Source organism: Phocoena phocoena, chromosome 10, assembly GCF_963924675.1.
Source record: "Phocoena phocoena chromosome 10, mPhoPho1.1, whole genome shotgun sequence".
Taxonomy (NCBI): domain Eukaryota; kingdom Metazoa; phylum Chordata; class Mammalia; order Artiodactyla; family Phocoenidae; genus Phocoena; species Phocoena phocoena.
Window position 1 is genome coordinate 45,534,447 of NC_089228.1, and position 7,757 is coordinate 45,542,203.

The following is a 7,757-nucleotide window of genomic DNA, read 5'->3' on the forward strand; positions in this document are numbered from 1 at the left end:
AGGCTCAGCAGCCATGGCTCACGGGCCCAGCCGCTCCACGGCATGTGGGATCTTCCCAGACCGGGGCAGCATGAACCCGTGTCCCCTGCATCGGCCGGCGGACTCCCAACCACTGCGCCACCAGGGAAGCCCTAAGCTGTCTCATTTTGTCTTTGCTTTTAGTTCTCCTCCTGCCTGTCCTCTTCTCTCCCCTCCATCTCGCCCCTCTCCTCCTGTCTTTTCCCCATTTCTCTTCCTCCTGTCTCCTCCCCATGGCCTCTCCTGCTGGTCCCTCCTTCATCCCTCCTCCTCTCCCTAGTTCCCTCCTCCTGACCCCTGCCCTCTCCCTTCCCCCTTTGTCTTGGGAATCCTTTGTCCTTGCTCTGACCGCAGCACCCCTGTAACTGCTCCAAACCCCCAGCCCTGTGGGCGAATCTCTCCAGCTTTAGATGGATGTTGTCTTTGGCTTTTTGCCTGTGGGTTTTTCCAACGCGAGCCCCTGTGTCCTGTTTTCTCCATGGAGGTGGGGAGTAAAGGGGATGCTAGCGTCCATGGTCTCCGACAGGCTGTGTCTGCAAGGTCTGGCCGTTTCTGAGCCAGTCCCTGGCTTTGCTCCCTGTGTCTCCGGTTCTCACACAGTGGCCTGCTGAGGGAACAGGAGCCCCTCCCCACTCCTTCCCCAGGGGACTGGGATTTGGAAGAGGACAATGCTTTGGCCTCTTAGAGCTCTTGATAACTTGATGGACAGTCTTCTTCCTGGCCCTTTAAAATGCCTTTGGTTAGTGGGAGGCTGTATAGTTTAAATAAAACAAAATGATGACTGTGATCATAGTTTAGTATTTTGAAAATGGAAAGGCGAGTGTACCTTGCCGTCTGGTTGTGATTCTTTTTGCTGATCTCCGGAAGTGGATTGGTATGGGATAAAAAGTGTGGCCCGTGACCAGCTAGTTCTCTTGACTTGCTGGAGTCCAGGTGTCCCTGTCCCCTGGCTTGGGTACAAACCCACCTTTCAAGTGGCCCCAGGCACTGGGTTGTTGTAGATTGTGGACCATAACACTGATGCTGGAATTTTAAAATACTGCTTTTTCATTATTATAGTGTCTTCCTCCCTCACCCCCATCTACTCTTAAGCCTGTTTTTTTTTTTGTAAAAGAAAAAACCTTTTTATTTTATATTAGAGTATAGCCAATTAACAATGTTGTGATACTTTCAGGTGCAGAGCAAAGTGACTCAGCCATACATATGGCTGAGAATGTATCCATTCTCCCCCAGATTCCCCTCCCATCCAGGCTCAGGCTGTTGTTGTTTTTTTTTTTTTTTTAAAGGTCGTTTGCATCTCATTTGTGTTATGTGGAAGGAGTTTTCTCTGTGTAAGAGGGCAACTTTCCTAGAAAGTAGAGTCGATAAATTGGATCTGCCAGTACAAGTTTCGTCTTGCGGTGCCAAGAGCTTGGGCTCTGGGGCCAGACCGCCCAGGTTCTAGCCCCCTCTACCCCTTGCCAGCCGTGTGATCATTTCCTAAGCTTCTAAAGTTGCGGTCTCCTCAGTAGGACTGAGATGGGGTGCTTCATTCATCAGGTGGTGAGGGTGAGGGGAGGTGCTACAGGTTAAGTGCTTATTAATAAATGCTATCTGTTAGTTATTACAGATATTTAGTAGCAAAGGTCAGCTGGTCAGCCACTGAAACAGCTATGAGCCTGCTGCCAGTTTTCTTTCTGGGCTCTTTTTTCACTGGAATTACATGATTTCTCTGGATTTTTAAGTTAGCTCAGTTTAAGAAACTCAAGCCATAAAACCAGTTTCCTCGAAGAAAATAAAATCTTTACCAGCTGATGCCTGTGTGTTTCTTTAAAAAGATTTCCTGTGACAAAGCAAGAGAGTGGCACAGACATATATACACTACCAAACGTAAAATAGATAGCTAGTGGGAAGCAGCTGCATAGCACAGGGAGATCAGCTCGGTGCTTTGTGACCACCTAGAGGGGTGGGCTAGGGAGGGTGGGAGGGAGGGAGATGCAAGAGGGAAGAGATATGGGGACATATGTATATGTATAACTGAGTCACTTTGTTATAAAGCGGAAACTTGCACACCATTGTAAAGCAATTATACTCCAATAAAGATGTAAAAAAAAAGATTTCCTGTAAGATGTGGCAATTTTGAAATGTGATGATTAAAATTTCTCAAAGCAGAAACCTGTTGCTACCATAAACTTCTGCTCATGAGAACACACTTTATAGTATATTTTATCTCTATAAATGTATACCTTTTCATTTTATAACCTTATGTAGAAGCTGGACTCATCTTCACTTACAGGAAACCCACTGTGGAAACTGTTCCAGGGTAGAAGTTTTAACGGTGGAATCACATTGTTATTTAATTCATTGAAACAAAAGCTGAAGTTTCTCTGAGGTTGGGTAGTCATGGGTCTACTCTGGGATAAGGAAGATCAGATACCCTTTGCCTAATGCTAACGCTTAAAGTGAAGATGGGGCCTCTGAGGCCCCTGGACTCTCCATTCGCTGCCGGGGTTGGGCCCCAGACTGGGACCCAGATCTCAGCCCAGCCTGCGGTGTTCTGTGATCCTGAGGACTTGGCATGTGTTTTCCACTTAGCCGAGGCTCCTGCAGCTGGAAGGGCTGGAAATCAGGCCGTTGTGCTTAATAAATTGGAACATGCACAGTGTACTCTTTATTTAGACGTTCTTCAGAATTGTCATAATTGCCCGTTACATATAAAGGTAATTTAAAAAATCTGTTTGTTGGAGCTTTTTGGTTGTGTGAACTTCAGGTAATTGAACAATTTAGTATATCCTATAAGCAGAGCACTTGTGCCTGCACACCCCTGAGCCTGCAGAGATTGGCCTTCTTCTCCTACCTCCCTCCTCTCCTGTACCAGGCTGGTATCTGAGCCAGTAATGTGTGTTCTGGGGCAGTGGTCTCCAAACTGAGTGGCAAACAGATAAAAACTGGGGACTCACTTGGGTAGTGTTGCATCACTGGAAGTGTTGTGTTTTGGCTGAGCAACTGTTACAGTTTTTTTGTTTTTTTAAAAAATTTATTTTATTATTATTTTATTTTTGGCTGCGTTGAGTCTTTGTCGCTGTACGCGGGCTTTCTCTAGTTACAGCGAGCGGGGGCTACTCTTCGTTGCGGTGTGTGGGCTTCTCATTGCCGTGGCTTCTCTTGTTGTGGAGCACGGGCTCTAGGCGTGCGGGCTTCTGTAGTTGTGGCACGTGGGCTCAGTAGTTGTGACACACGGGCTTAGTTGCTCCGTGGCATGTGGGATCTTCCCGGACCAGGGCTCCAACCCGTGTCGCCTGGATTGGCAGGCAGATTCTTAACCACTGCAACACCAGGGAAGTCCAACTGTTACAGTTTTATTTCTTTCTATTGATTCAGATCTGCCATAGAGCACATCTGGGGAAAAAAAAAAAATCACACGTAAGTTTTGCACTAATCTGGAACTCCTAAGAGCCCCTCAGAAGGCCATAGCTTAGGAAGGCAGGCTGGAGTTAGGTGGCTCCACCGGCAGGTGTGGGTTCTGGTTGGTTGCTTCTGTGCTGCCTTGCCTGGCTGCTTGTACAAGACCTTCCTGCTCTGGAGGAGTTTGTGGCTCAGCTGACCGGCCAGGAGGATAAACCAGCTCTTGCTGGAGTTCCCACTCCTGCGAAGATGGAATTCAGAGGATGTCTACTGCATGCTTGGAGCCCGTCTAACGGGGGGAAGATGGATCAGTGTGTTCACAGTTGTTATGCTTGGTTTTAGGCTAGAAGGTGCAGTGTCTGCTGTAATTTATAGTACTTGTTTTGGGAGGAAGAAATAGAAATGTTTTCCCTTAAAACTAACTGCCAATCATAAATCCATAAAGCACCAATGGGTCATATTTCTGGTGCTAATGGAGTAGTTTTCTCTTCCTTCCCAGTAAATGTATGCTTTTTGTGTTTTGTTTTTTTTTTTTGTGGTACGTGGGCCTCTCACTGTTGTGGCCTCTCCCGTTGCGGAGCACAGGCTCCGGACGCGCAGGCTCAGCGGCCATGGCTCACGGGCCCAGCCGCTCTGTGGCATGTGGGATCTTCCTGGACCGGGGCACGAACCCGTGTCCCCTGCATCGGCAGGCGGACTCTCAACCACTGCGCCACCAGGGAAACCCCAAATGTATGCTTTTTGATTGTCAATTCTGAACACTAAGTTTTGGTATTTTCTGAGGGTCTTAAAATAACTTTATTTCTTGTTCATCAGGATCGCCTTTTCCCCCTTCTAATCCTGTGTTCTCTACTGCCTGGCGACACCCCAGTGACTTACTTGGAGACCTTTTTGTGTTTTGCAGCTGCGCTATGGCCTCGTGATACGATAGCTTACTTAGCACGTGCCCAGTTTTTGAATTATTAGATCTGCAGGTTCCGTCAGAAGCAGGGAGTAATCATTGAAGTCCAAACCCACAAGAATTTAAAGGAGGTTACAAAACAAAAACGCTCCACCCCAGGTAGGGCTCTGAGGGGCATGGCATCAGCCCTGTGCTGGAGTTCAGTGTGTTGGTGTCTTAGGGATGCGTTTGGCTTGAAATTACCTTTTGGTTTAGAACAGTGGCCCTCCTGCTGGTCCCCAGCCAGCAGCATCAGCTAACCTGGGAGCTTGTCTGAAATGCAAATTCTCGGGCCTTACTCCAGACCACAGAAACTCAGGCTTGGGGCCCAGCAATCTGTGTTTTCGCAAGCCCTCCAGAAGGTTCTAGTGCACGCTAACTCGTTCAGGTGATCTTGTAGACACACACAGAAAAGTCAGTTGTTGTGGCTTTGGGGTTTAGTCCCAGAAAACTTGGAAAGCTGTCCCCCTAGGGAGCCATAATCTCACCTGAGGCTTCCTGAGGGAAATATCCCTGGAGCATCACTGCTTAAGGCTGCTTATGCCATTGTTGAGCAATTTCAGCCTCTGATTTGGGAAAGTAGCCAAGTGGACCCAAAGCATGATTAAATCTGGAAGGAAAAAATAACTTGTCTTATTGTACATTATGTGAAGAACTAACAAGGTCTGTGTGTGTGGATGCTAGTGATAACAGCAGTTGGCATTCTGGGGGTTCCTTCCAGTCTTTATTCTGTGCGCATATGCTTATGAGATGTGTGTTTAACCTGGTTGAGCTCACACTGCATGCATTGTTCTCCCTTGTCTCCCTCTGACCCTCCCCCCCATCATGCAAGAGCCGCGGACACCAGTGTGCTAAGGACTGGGGTGGTGAGGGGGCCTCAGGATTTGAGTTCCCGTTGTCAGAGTTCCCTCCATCCTGAGCAAATCGGGGGCCAGGTGCACAGGCCCTCAAGAAGTCATTTTCCCATGGCATTTGGTGGTGTTGGTGTGCCTGGCTCCTCTCAAGCCTTCTGTTAAGGGGGAAAGGCAGGGGGAGCCGGCTGACCGGCCACTCCACTGCCATTTAGATTCCCTGACTCTGCAAGCTGGCTGAATGTTGCTTTTTCATGTGCTGCCTGGAATAAAGCCGTCGGATTCTTTCCTCCCGAACAATGGCTGTTTTTATGAGTTCTTGCTTCTCCCAGGCAATGCCCCGTACAATGAAATCTTTTCTTTTCCATTTGTTTAAGCTGGTGGACCTTATGGACCCCGTCTGCTTGACTTTTAGTGGACGTTTACAGTTTGTGTAGTGTGATAGCTGAGCTCATCCTTTGCACCTAGAGAAAGAAAAGGTGGATGATGACCACCCCGCAACCGCCCATCCCTGGGGAAAAAAAAAACAAAAAACACCCGAACACTCTGCCAGAGAGAAAATACCACAGTCCCATTCAGAATTAGGGATCACGTTGGTGGCGAAGGAAGAGGGTAAAAGAGGACCCTTGGGGCAAGTGGCTGCTTTCGAGGGTCCTGCTAAGCCTCTCCTCTCCGTGAGGGAACTGGGTGCACTCTGCTTGGCCCCCTTCTGTGGTGTGGTCTCCTTTCCTCCTGGACCCGGGTGAAGACTGGAGAAATCCTGTCAGAAGAGCCACTGCCTCCCCGCCGCCGCCCCCAGGATTCAGGCCCACAGGAGCCCTGGCAAGGGCCTGCTCTGAGCCAAGTTCACACTGACCCTGCTTGACCTGGCTGGGCAGGTAGAGCAGGCCTCAGCTGGCCCGAGCAAAGAGGTATTCCGAATCCAGGGACACTGCCTTCCCTGCCTCCTTGATTTGTCTTTCCTGAGTGAAATGAGACCCAGCCCCTGTCTGCTGAGGGTCCCCTGTGCCTTTTCCATGACCAGCGATGGATTTACTGCTCGTCTCACACAGGTGGGAACCAAAATCTCTCTCCCTGAAGACAGCCTACTCTACCCTGACACTTAGGTAAGCTGTGACAGAGATATTGGGAAAGGTCTGCTTTCAATTTTTGTAGAATTTTCTCTAAACACTTGGGCTCTACCTGAATCTTACCTCTGTTCTCTAAGACTGGTTTTGTGGGTGTTGAGGTTACGGGGGAGGCAGACACCTGTCCTTAGGAAGCTGACGTTGGGGGGTGTGTGTGTGTGTCTGTGTATGTGTGTGGAACTTGTGTGTCTATAATAGTAACAGTAGTAGGGGCTTCCCTGGTGGCGCAGTGGTTGAGAATCTGCCTGCTAATGCAGGGGACGCGGGTTCGAGCCCTGGTCTGGGAAGATCCCACATGCCGCGGAGCAACTAGGCCCGTGAGCCACAACTACTGAGCCTGCGCGTCTGGAGCCCGTGCTCCGCAACAAGAGAGGCCGCGACAGTGAGAGACCTGCGCACCGCAATGAAGAGTGGCCCCCGCTCACCGCAACTAGAGAAAGCCCACGCACAGAAACGAAGACCCAACACAGCCAAAAAAAAAAAAAAAAGAAAAAATTAGTAACAGTAGCTGCTGTTTATTGAGGGCTCATATGTGCCGGTTACTGCGCTGAGCTCTGAGCCAGCGTGATCAATGAATCAATCCCGTGGAGTGAATGACCTCCTTCAGTCTTCCCTTTGGCTGCAGGGTCAGGCCTGGCTGGCTTCATGGCCCACGCTGCTGTCCTGCCTTGTCCTGGCCCCCAGCCTGGTACAGCCAGATACCTGCTGCACAGTGAGAGCCTTGCAGGCCAGAATCAGGAGCTTGGGTTTTATTTAAGCAATGATGAGAAGCTGTGGGTAGGTTTAAGCAGGAGTGTCTGAAATAACTCACCCCAGGTCACCTGCTCACCAGTTGTACAGCCAGTCCCACTCCTCACCTAGTGGCTGGAAGAAGCGGCATTATATCGGAAGACTCCATTATTTCCTATCAAAATGGCCTTCTGCTGTTTTATCACCATCATACCTGTTCCCAGCATGGTTGAACTGTTTGGAAGGGAATGTTATAGTTTATGCGTGGTGCTAAGTGGAGGTGACTTGGTTAGTTTATTCACTGAAGCAGATACAGCCAAGTCAGCAAGAGGTCAGTCATTCCCTGTCTTACAGACTAATCATTGACGTGATTATCTTTGAGCATTTGTTCATAGTACGTCAGCTGTGCGTACCCAAAGCCATAGACTCATGGAAAAATGTTTATTTTTCACATTGTCATATAGCGAAATAGACTTTTTTCTTTTGGCATCCACTTCTGTGAATTTTAATACATGTATAGAGTTGTGTGACCACCACCAGGATACGGAATAGTTTCATCACTCCAAATTGTGCCTATCCCTTTATTGTCACCCCTTCCCATAGACTTTAACAGCTTAAAAAAAATGGCTCTATTGAGATAGAACTCACATACCATACAATTCACCCCTTTAAAGTGTAGAATTCACTGGTTTTTAGTGTATTCACAGA